We start from the raw sequence: 12,384 nt of genomic DNA, 5'->3' as shown, positions 1-12,384 counted from the left end.
TTTTTTACCGCTTCGATAATAGCATAGAGTTCACGGTTATAAGTGGACTGTGATTGCATACGAGGACACAACTTCTTACCGAAGAATGAAATCAGCCTGTCTCGTTGAGACAAGACGGCTCCGATGGCAGTGCCAGAGGTGTCGGTCGTTAGATCAAAGGGCTGCGAAAAGTCCGGTAAGGCAAGGGTGGTGAGTGACACCATGGCAGTTTTCAGATTGTCGAACGCTATTTGTGCGTCTGGTGACCAAAGGAACTTCGGTAGCTTGAGTATATCCGTTAGAGGAGAAGCGATCCGTGCATAGTGATTAACAAAACAACGATAATACCCCGTTAATCCTAAAAAAGCACGAAGTGCAGTCATGGACATCGGCGGTGGCCATTTTGAGATGGCAGTGAGTTTTTCTGGTTCTACTTGTACACCATCAACCGATATGATGTGACCCAAAAAGGGTATTTCGAGGGCACCAAAGATACACTTAGATAGTTTTGCATGGTATTTATGGGAATGAAGCATGTCGAAGACATACTGTAAGTGCTGATGATGAAGATCCCATGGCGAGCTATAAACAAGTATATCATCAAAGAAAACCAAAACGAATTTTCGTAAAACCGGCCGAAAGAGATCAATCATGGCCGCTTGAAATGTAGATGGGGCGTTGGTCAAGCCAAAAGGCATGACTAAAAACTCGTAGTGACCATCAATGGTTCTAAAAGCCGTTTTGCATATATCTGCAGAAGCAACCCGTATTTGGTGGTACCCCGCCCGTAAATCTATTTTTGAGAAAACGGTGGATCCGTGGAGTTCGTCTAACAACTCGTCAACTGTCGGTATTGGAAATCGGTCGCGTATTGTAATAGCGTTTAACGCCTGATAATCGACACATAACCGCCACGAACCATCCTTCTTTTGAATGAGCAAAATTGGCGATGAGTACGGGCTATGAATCGGTTGAATGACCCCTTGGTTGGAGCATGTCGGCAATAAGGTCAGTCATGATCTTCTTTTGAAAGTGCGGGTACTGATATGGTTTCACATTTACTGGTTTCGATGTTGGATCTGTTGGGATATGGTGGCCGTGTTCTCTTGTTGGTGGTAAGGAATTAGGTTTGTCAAATAAGTTTGTTGTATATGAGTAGAAGGTGTTGGATTTGTGGATTGGGATGGGTGAGATCATTGGCAGAAGTGCTTGGGTTAGGTTGGTGTTGAAAAACCAAGTCGCAACTGAATCTTGTCGAAGCAAGTAGTGGAGCGAACTCGAAGTCACCACATCTGTTAAACGTTCGCCAGTGAGGGTGCAATCCGTGCCATCCACCTGAAAGGATATTTTTGGAATCGAAAAGACGGCAACAATAGGACCGAGAGTACTTAGCCATTCGACGCCTAAAACGATATCAGCTCCTTCGATTGGTAGTTCATAGAATGGAACCGAAAACGGTTTCTTGTGAAGGGTAAGGGGTACTTGTGGGCAGAAGGTTGTACAAGATATATTTTGACCATTGCCAACCATAATTGAGAACGGCGCTATGGGTTGGGTCGGTAAGTTGAGTGCCTTTGCAATTCGTGGTTGAATGATGTTATGGGTGCTACCAGAGTCGACGAGCACCGTGACGTTGGTACCATGGATGCCGCCCGTGAGACGAAGGGTGGGGGGGGGGGGAGTATACCGAAGAAAGCGGCGTTGGATAATGATAAAAACTCTGGTGGGTCGAGGCTAGGAGATGTTACGGTTGGTGATTGGTTTGGTTCCGGTGTGGTTTTAAGTGGTTCATCGTTGTCTACAATCAACAGAATTGAGGCGGGTTGCACTTATGACCGGGAAAGAATTTTTCGGGCCACCGAAAACAAAGCCCTTCCACTTTTCGCTTTTGCAACTCGTCCAGTGTGAGACGGTTAAACGGTAGGTTGGTGGTGGGTTTTTGTGGTGTGGGTAGGATTGGAGCTTTAGTTGCAGATGAGGAAGGCTGAGAAGTAGAGTTGTTAGTAGAAGAAGTGGACAGGTAGGTTATACGAGAAGCCGAAGCCAAAGCCGAAGTATATTGAGGTTTAGTAACGGCGGCTATTTTATCTTCAATGAGTTTTGCCAATCCGTACGTTTGATGCAAGGCGTGTGGCTTGTGGATAGCGATCTCGGCTTGAATGTCATGTCGGAGCCCAGAGAGGAAGCAATTTAGTAGGGCGTCGGGTGGGAGGCTGATCACACAATTGCTTAGTCTTTCGAATTCCCTAATGTAGGCTTGCACTGTGGTAGTTTGGCGAAGTTTAAATAAAGCCGCTTGGTGGTTCTCGTATTCGGATGGGCCGAAGCGTAACTCAAGAGCACGGGTAAATTCTTGCCATGTTCCAAGCAGGTTGTTGTCAGACGAGTGTTTATACCAACCTAGCGCGTCGCCCACGAAGTAAAAAACAACAAGATTAATACGTTGGTCATGCGGGATGGCATAATAGGCAAAGTAATTATTGGCTTGAAAGATCCAATCAAGTGGATTGGAACCATCAAAAATCGGAAGAAGAACGTTAGGAGGCCGTGGATGGTGATTGTTTTGTGGTTGTGGTTGGAAATCCTCGTCGCGCCGTTCCGGTTGAGGTTCAAAACGGGTTAACAGTTGGTTGGAAAGTTGGATTTGTTGTTGCATGGCAGTGGCAATGGCTTGAAATTGAGTAGTGTTTTGGCCAAGGAGTTGGTCTAGCCGGTCTACGAGAGCTGCAATCTGGTCAGATTGGTTCGTCTCGACGGAACCGGATGAATCTTTCTTTGGAGGCATTGGTACGATTGATGAAAACACCCAATTGATAGAGACCCGTAGAGTGGGTTAGGCTCCAAGAACAAGAAGAGAAGAAGAAACCGAAGTTGGAACAATTTTCTGATTATTATTTTCTCAAAACCAAATTACAATATATAGGAAAGAGTGCATGAAAATACGAAACAAAACAATTCTAGAACAATAAGGAAAACAAATCAAAGATAGATTTAAAAGATAACTTTTCTTGCAAGCCAAGCCATCTTTTAACTTAATCAAGAAGTTTTTGAGGAACCCGTTTAACTCGAACAGATTGTCGGCCCATCTTAATATTTTGACCCGTGTTGATCCGCTGATCCGTCTCTTCACCAATTTGGGCCGACTTGCTTGTATCATTTTGCATTTGTTTACTTTCAATCAGTTTTAGTAGATGCTATCCTTTTGTTTTCATTGTTGGTTTAAACATTGTGTTTTGGAATTACGATATGCCTTTAACAGTATGCTTTTGATTTTCGCTAAGATTATTTAAATCTGTGAAGGTTTCCTAAGTTTTATGGCAACGATGTTGTCTTAGCCTTTTTTGTTCCTATTTTTGATCGCTTGAAATCGTTAAAGACCGTAACTGGGTTAAATGGGTCAGCGCGTTAACCCGCCAGCTTCAACTGAACATAACCCCTTTAGCTAAACGGGTTTTACAGTCGATCTTTTTGGATGGCTTGAATGGGTTAAATACTTGATGGGTTTAAATGGGTCAATTTGTGAAGCCAACGACTTTTATAGGTGATGATATTGTCTGAGCCTCTTTGGTTCGTATTTTTAATGGCTTGAATGGGTTAAATACCATAATTGGGTTAAATGAGTCAACACGTGAACCTGTGGGGTTCAACCGAGCACAACCCCTTTAGCCAAGCGTGTTCACGGTTAGACCCAAACGTGACCCGAAACCAAAATGTATATTAATTTTGTTTAATATTTGTTTGAATAGCCTTATAACTTTGTTTTAGCATTTGTATGTTTAGTCTTTTTGGGTGTTCTGTTTGTTGTCTAGGTTAACAAGTTGCATACTTCAGTATTGCATTGTTTGGTGACTTTGTTTAAGGCTTATGCATTCAAGTAAATTTGAGCATGTAATTTTGCACAGAGGTAAAAATTTATTTGTAATCTATTTATGTGAAATTTGCTTTACATAAATTTGCTAATTTACTAATGCAGGTCAAACCCTTTTTTATTAATGCAGGTGCGTTTATTTTACCGAGTCTACCATTTGCTTTAGGTAAGGACGACCGAGTGCTTCAATATCAGCCCAAAAGTCAAAGATTTGAACAAATTAGTACGGGATATAAAAGCAGTGCATAGAGATTTGACCATGGTCAACGGGGGTGAAATTGGTAACCTTATCTGGATAGGCAAAAGGAAGCCACGTTTTGCATAATGTAAAAAAAGGCTTGTTAAGGTTCCACTTCACAAGTTTTTTGAAATACGCAAAACTTATATTATAGTGTAATAACTAAATACAAATTAAGATTTATATTATGTTACATTTTGTAAATAAAAAGTAGCCAAAAATATTGCCAAATCTTTTTGACAAAAGGCGGTGTTAAGGCATGTGATGGTAATGTTAACTTAACATGCTTTAGTAACCATTACCAGATATGTGGTGGTAATGTGAACTTGACATACTTTTGTAATCACTACCGATCTTAAGAGTTCTAATGCAGTTTTAATCATGACCTGCACAATGCGTGGGTGATGAAACCTGGTTTAACTACAAATTTATCTTATATTTTCCCTTGTTAATAGCATCCTTAATGGCCCACTAATTAGAAACTACCGTCTTATCTCCACATATAAACAGAAATCTTTCCCACAAATAAATACGGTTTAAACGGTCCAATGTTCTGGTTTACCCGGTCTGTTTCATAACCGCCTCTTCATCCGTGGCAAAGCTTGTACGAAAACGTGATTTGAAGCATGGACTCAGACCCCTGGTCCCTATATAGGCTTCGTCCATGCCTTCACTGATGGATGGATCAGTCCGTCGATGGAACTTATTCGTTTTGTTGTGTTAAAAAGGAAATAAAACCAAGTTCTTGTGAATAATACAATTAAAAACTTATTTACCGATTGCTTATTGCACCACAACAGAAAAGTTCAGTTAACAATATTGTCATGTTTTAACAACTATTGAAGCGCTTCATTATATTAACACCTCTAGGAAAACATATCTTATTGTACCAAATAGGCGATACATACAAAACAGTCTACAAGAAGATGAAATCCATCAAAAACAGTCTTCCATGAGCTTCAAAAATTCTCTGAAACTAATCTTTTCATCTTTATCAACATCATATCGATCGATCATTCGTCTACAATCGCTTTGTGATACTTGTTGACACGCAATCTCAGAAAGCGCGTTTTGCAACTCCTTCTCATCTATATAACCATCATTGTTTCTATCAAACACGCTAAACGCTTCCTTCACTTCATCCAAGCTTGGCTCTTCCTCATGAACAAACTTAACATCTCCTCCAAGTCGGTAATAACTTCTCTCTTATCGTCACCGTCCCAACATATCCCTAATCTATCCATAATCATCTTTAGATCTACACCTAGCAACTTTTTGACACCTTTTTCGACATGGCAAACCTTGGTGGCATGGTTGGATCGAGCAGCAACAGTTCGTGTTGTTGCACAAGTGGCGGTTTGTGTAGCAAAGATAAACCGCCACATGGGCCGCGCCCAAAGATAATAACTATCATGTAATAGTATTACCCATTCTATAAAGAGATATAAGATTGCAAAATACCTTAGCTCCATGAATTAATATCGTATCAAATGACTTGTTATAGCTTGACTTGGTTTTTATGGATGTTGGGCTAGATCTAATTCGTTTTCAAGTTATTTGTAGCTAGAGGAGTTGTATTATTTTGTCAAGAATACACATCATGCATTCAGGAATTTACATTCCACCACACATGGTTTAGAAAATACTGGAAGAAAGTGATGGAAATTGACTTTTTTTGTCCTTTTTCACAATTTTCTAAATGACATAAAGTTGCCAGGAGAGCTTCGTGGCAGCTTCCTAGGAGAATTTAAGAAATAAGGTGTGATTTTGACACCATAAACATGCTTAAATTTCTTCAAAAATGAAACAATATATAGTTGACCAAGACAAACTGGGTCTTCCTAGTACAACGTTGTAATTGTATGCAACCTTCCTTTTGATCTTAACAATGATCTTGCTCTTGATTTTCCCAACATGTAGTTTCTCTGCATGTTCTTGCAGATGATCAGATGTTTGTGTTCTCTAAAAGGCATGCGTACGTTAAACCATGCACGTCACAAGATGAAGTAATTTAGTTGTGGAGTGTAGATACATTTGAATTCTCATTTCATTTAAATTTATCTTTAACCAAGGGGTTTTTTTTATAAATACCTCAAACTAAAATTAAGTTAAAAACTTGGTAATTGATATTGGTGAATTAGTATTTATATTATTGGTTGAGTTATTCTACTTATAAAAATAAAAAGTGTGAGAAGTCATAATTAATTGACATGTGTCAAGTGGGACCAAATGAGGAAAGGACATCAAAGTAATAACATATATATCCATATTTAACGCATATGTCAATTTTCTCAATCATTTTAAAACGTTTATAACTTTTTATATAATACTAGGTTATTGACCCGTGTACGACATGAGTGGAAATATAGAAATCGTCAACTAAAGACATATTTAAGATGACAAAAATTTGTTTATATGTTTATTGGGAGAATTATTTGATATAATTGCAATTCATATTCGCATTTTAATAACAGTTGCTTACCATCCGGCATCCTTGAACCAAAGGATTTTGAGAATCCAACATTGTCTTCAAGTAATTCATTATTTCTTTATCTAACATTTCTGAACTTAATTATGAGTTGTGTAAGAAAATGGTTATGTGCTAGAAATAATTTAATTAAATTACTTATAATTTAAATTGTTCATAAAACATATTAAAAATAATAAATGATGTTTTAAAGATCCACTTTGAGTCGTGACAATTATGATATATATATATATATATATATATATATATATATATAATACGTAAATTAAGTTATTTCATATAATAACCTTTATATATGACTTTTTAATAAGTTTTTGATATATTTATACACTATTAATTCTAAATGATAAACCAAAATTTGGTGTGATTTATTTTAAAAATAAAACATTCACACCGATATTATTATATTACATTTTGTGTGTATAAAATGATATTTAGAAACAAAAATATTGTCACAGACTTAAAATATAAATTTACAAAGACTAAGATTTGGTTGTAAAAAAAATAAATTATCTTAAAATAAAAAGGGAAATGTTCAACACGGGTTAGTAAATCAAAGAAGTGTTTACCACATAGGCAGAAAATGTATAATATGTCATATATGTATATGTACATGTTATACACTATAATGAATTATAAAAAGTTGTATTTATAAAAAAACTATAATTCTATTTCATTTACTGAACTACTCACTAACTTTTTTTAAGAGTGATCAAATAAGAATGTAAGCATTGGTTAAGAAAACCAACAAGGATGGAGTCAACATTTATAAGGGAGTCAAAATATATTACAAATTCAAGCATTAATTTCCTACAAAACATAGAATTTAATGTAAATTAATAAATCATTGACCAATGATCATAAATATTTGTATTTTAATTCTTTTTTGATTTATTTAATTATGAAGAAATTATTAGAATGATATATATATATATATATATATATATATATATATATATGGAATTAATAGCATGGACTAATCATAAGAGGATAAGTGTCTAAGAACTCAATTTCTTTAATAGAGATATAGATTTAAAAAAAGTAAATAAAAATTCATTATAATAACAAGCGTTTGCTGACTTTGCTAAGCGAACAGACACCAGCGAATGATGTGTACACCTAGCGAATGGTCCATACAGTTACATACAAGTGTTTAAACCTCATAAGCTGACATACCTAGCGAATGGACATTACATAATTTACAATCCAGTCCCTTCACTATTACAATAAATTACATAATTTACAATCCAGTCCCTTCACTATTACAATAAGACCAAAACTAACAAACAAAGACCATAAGGACAATACATGTGACAATTATATATGCACATATATATATATATATATATATATATATATATATATTTTTACCTGGGTGTAACCCGGGTCACTATCCTACTATGTGTTAAATAAATATCTAGTTAACGATCCTTGTTGAGATTCCACCTTTATCTCGAAGTGAACTTGTCGAGTGTACCCGCACACATAATGCATACATATGCGTATAAATGGGGTGGGTGGAAAAATCAATGTTTTAAAACTGGTTTATTACCTGTACCTGATTTAGTTAAAAATGGTACAACCAGTTGAACCGGGACGTACTGGGAGGTTCAATCGGGCTGAATATTTTACCTTGTAATTTCATATAAATATAACTTCAACTAAAAAACATAACCCAAAAGTACATTAATAAACATCACACATCAACCCAACATCACACGCGAATAATGATCAGGTCAAATAGGAAGTTGGTGTTTTGTATACAAACTTAATCAATTACAAAAGATGTAAACAAACCAACCTTGGATTTGCAAGATATAAATTTGGTTGAGTAACGAGTCGTTGTTTACTCGTTTCAATTTTATCAATAGTTAAAAGTTATTATTAAAAAATATCAGCCGTAAAAAAATATCAAAATTCTCTTGGTTTTAAACTGGTTTGCTGGTTTAAACATGTATTTTAAAAAATACTAGCGGTACGATGTTTAAGTAAACCGCTCAAAAATACTTAGCTTAAAATACTAGTTACCTTACCAAAATCTGGTATAACCGATTCAACCGGCCAGTACGTACCGGTTTTTATATTGTCGGGAAAAATCATTTACTAAAATGGATACTTTTAAAGGTATTTATCAAATTAAATGATTTTTTGAAAAATCTCACTTTTCTCGCTCCTAATTTCATTGAATAAACATGGTTTTTATAATTTCTTTTTACATAAATCAAGATAGGACCAAAAATTTGAATTGAATAATATAAAGTGTAATTTTTCATCTTGTTATTCTCTAAATTACTTAAAAAAAGTGTCTTCAAAAGAAAATCTGCATACCCGAAGTCTAATTTCATCAGATAAAATTATTTGGGTCAAGTTAATTTATAAAATGGACAAAAATGAGAAATATTTGTGGCCTAAAATGTTTCACATGTCTTCCTAGTTCATAAGAAAAGGACACAATGTTAACGAAAAAATATCATTGTGTCTTTTTATTTATCATTGTGTTTTTTTTTCATCTTTGATTGTTTCTTTTTTTCTTGACATTGTGTATTTTTTTTTTGATATTGTGTTGTATTACTTAACACTATATTATATTTTGTGATTTATTATATCTTTTTTTATTTAACATTGTATTTTTTGATTTTATTCGTTATTATTATGAATAATTATTGATAGGGTTATTGGCATCTAAAATAAATTGGCTTATTCTTCAAGAAAATAAGATAAAACAATTTGCATTTGTCATATCTCAAATATGTTCTAAATATAAAAAGCATGAAACTTGTTTGTTTCTGCTTCATTGCTTGAAGCAAATGTAATTTTGTAATGATCGTTGTATATATCATAATCATGGACCTAATTGAACAAATTGTAATGATGGTCAGGTCTAAGTTAAGTAGGGGTGACTTGGTAAAAATTAAAATAAGCCTGAATCAATATTAGAAGGTGATAGTTCCTGATATTCTGTGCTTTAATTGAATCATATTTCATATCACGGAAATTTAAAAAAAAATTGTAATAAGGTTTAAGTGGACTACATTACCAATAATTAACTTAACACCAGTCATAATAAGGCTGAACATAAAACTGTGATGAAAGGGCAATTTGGTTAATATGATTCCCGACTCAAACTCACAAAAATATGTGTTTGTTCATTGTTTGTAAATACTTTACATTACAGTCTATTACTGCTTTTCGTTAATCCAAAAAGATTTTACATTTCCATTTTATTTTCGACTGTTGATGTAGGAAGACTAAATTTTATAAAATCAATTGGAAACATACTTAAATGTCAGTGTTTATTCAAGATCATTAATTTAGACTTGATAAACATCTTTTTGTTGATGCTTGTGGTGGTAAACTGTCAAACTGTTGAAAAATCTTTAAAAGTATTTGACTATGCCTGCATTGTTAATTAAAATTTTTCAACTTACAATTATCCTGAGTTCTTTCTCCTGAGAACCCTCGGGAATATTCAGAGACTCGGCTAATGCTTCTAGGCCCACATTCGGAGACAGAAAGTAGAAGACTCTAAACCAAAGGTACTGGACAAGCTCTTAGTGAATAATATCTTTCTTATTTATTTCATGACTAAGTATCCCCATCAAGACATGAGAGCTTGAGGTGGAATCTGTTAGACCATCAAGAACTGAAGGGGAGAATTATTGAAGGTTTCAAAAAATCAGTTCAGGAAAGTGTCGAAGACTATAAAAACATAGATGATAATGTTTAAATAATTGTTTGAAACTTGACATCAAATGTTATTTGCACTTAAGAAAGGAACTGAGAATTTGAAAGAGTTGTGCTGACAAGAGAAGCGATACCCACAGCTAAAATGTTAAAGCACTTAATTTGAATAAAAAGACTCGGCAATATCCGAGGGGTGGGGGGGGGGGGGTCTGTTAATGCATACGTCTATCTCTTTCATCTTGGTCAAATTAAAGTTACATTGATTATGGTTCTAACATATCGAACGACACGCGAAACGAAGGCTGGAACAGAAAATTATGCACGAAACAGTTTTCCGAAGTATAAGTCTTCCGGAGAGAATAAGTTTTCGAGAGTATAAGTACTTATGCGCCCGAATACTTATACGCCGGATACATTCAAACTTCCCTATAAATAGGATTCTTGACATTTGCATTCGTAATGTTTTGGTCCAGTAAATGCATATACTGATGTTTGTCCTATCTTATTTGCAAACATTGAAAACCTTGATATATATGAGAAATAGAGAAAAGAAACTGAGAAACCTTGTTTTTTCAATAATGATTAGGGATTCCGCACCTTCACGTTGATTTTAGATATCGATCTACGTCTTGTTTATGACACGAACACAGTCCTTCATATATATATTGAAAGATGACGTAGACCGATGTCAAGTAATGTAACATTTTCTACCCTTACTTTAATTTGTGGAATCCATTAAAGACGAAACACACAAGAATCGGTTTTAAATCTTCATATATATCAATAATAGTCAAAGTACAATCTTGATTTGGCAATATCTAAGCTCTAGTACAATCTGGTCAGCTCTACAAAATGCATGAGTCTACAACTATTTATAAACTTCATAAAGAACACACGCGGCTCATATGTTTATACAGCGCATAACGTGCCGCATAAATTATGCGTTGCATAATAGACTTATGTGCTGACAATAAAAAATATCACATTAACATCTATTTCTAATACATACAAGACCCTAGCTATACACATTTAAGCAACAACAAACTCCCTCTCGGATATTGCTAAGTCTTGGTCTTCAAATATTCAATCCTTCATCCCAAAAACTTGTTCCCGATATTCCCTTCGAACATCCTTAAATGATCTCTTATGCGATCTTTCTTGATTAGTAGGAATGAAACACCACAAGGCTTGTATTGAAACTTGGAACACGAAGCCCGTTCCATCCTTTCTTTACGTGCTGCTTACCTCTTTTTCTCCTTCTTCTCATGTTTATCTCCTAGCTTTCCACACTTGCTTTCCCAAACTTGACCGTGTATGCTCAAGAGAAGGCATAATTGAAGGGTAAAGGAATAGCACTTGAAAGATGACGTAGACTGATGTCGTGTAATGTCGTAGGATTGACGTGTAATATTATCTACCCTTACTTTAATGTACGGAATCCATTAAAGATGAAACTGATGGTTGGGTAAAAGTTAATTTTATATATTAATTAATTAGTTTTAGATAAATAAACGAATGAACATTGGTACTTCAAGCGTTGTTATGTGTTTTCAGGACATTGGAAGTTAAGGAGCTTATTGGGATGATTTACAAGCTTGGAATGAAGACTTAGAAATGTGGGAATGGGAGTGTACGCATCACGAGGCAATTTAAAGAAGAGAAAAGATTCTACTGAGATTTTTGTCATTCTCGCGACGCGAAGGATTGAAGGGGAAACTTTGCGCGATGCGAAGTTTAGGTTTTCTGGCCCGACTATTTTGTCTTTCACGTGATGCGAAGATGAGTCCCATAAAGGCTTCGCGTGACGCGAACCGACTTAAAACCGAAAATATTTAGGGTTAATCACTATATAAACTATTTAACCAGGTACACCTCAGTACGTATTTACCGATTAAGCAATTAAACGCTTATTATGTAACAAACGAACGAATAACCGAACAAGTTTGGTTATGACCCAGATATCCCGGGGGCCATCTATAAGTGATATACAATTAATATGAGTTAGCATATTAGTATTATGGACTTAGTACGATAGCAAACCAGTTAAACGATAACATGCTCGTTTAACTACTCGCTATGGGTTTAAGCGCGAAAGAGAGTTACAAAACAAGCATTATATCATCCGTT

This window comes from Bidens hawaiensis, unplaced genomic scaffold, assembly GCF_021521415.1.
Source record: "Bidens hawaiensis isolate Kalapana, Puna unplaced genomic scaffold, B.hawaiensis_p1.1 tig00022308_1, whole genome shotgun sequence".
Classification (NCBI taxonomy): Eukaryota; Viridiplantae; Streptophyta; class Magnoliopsida; order Asterales; family Asteraceae; genus Bidens; species Bidens hawaiensis.
Note: the sequence above shows the minus strand (reverse complement) of the source record.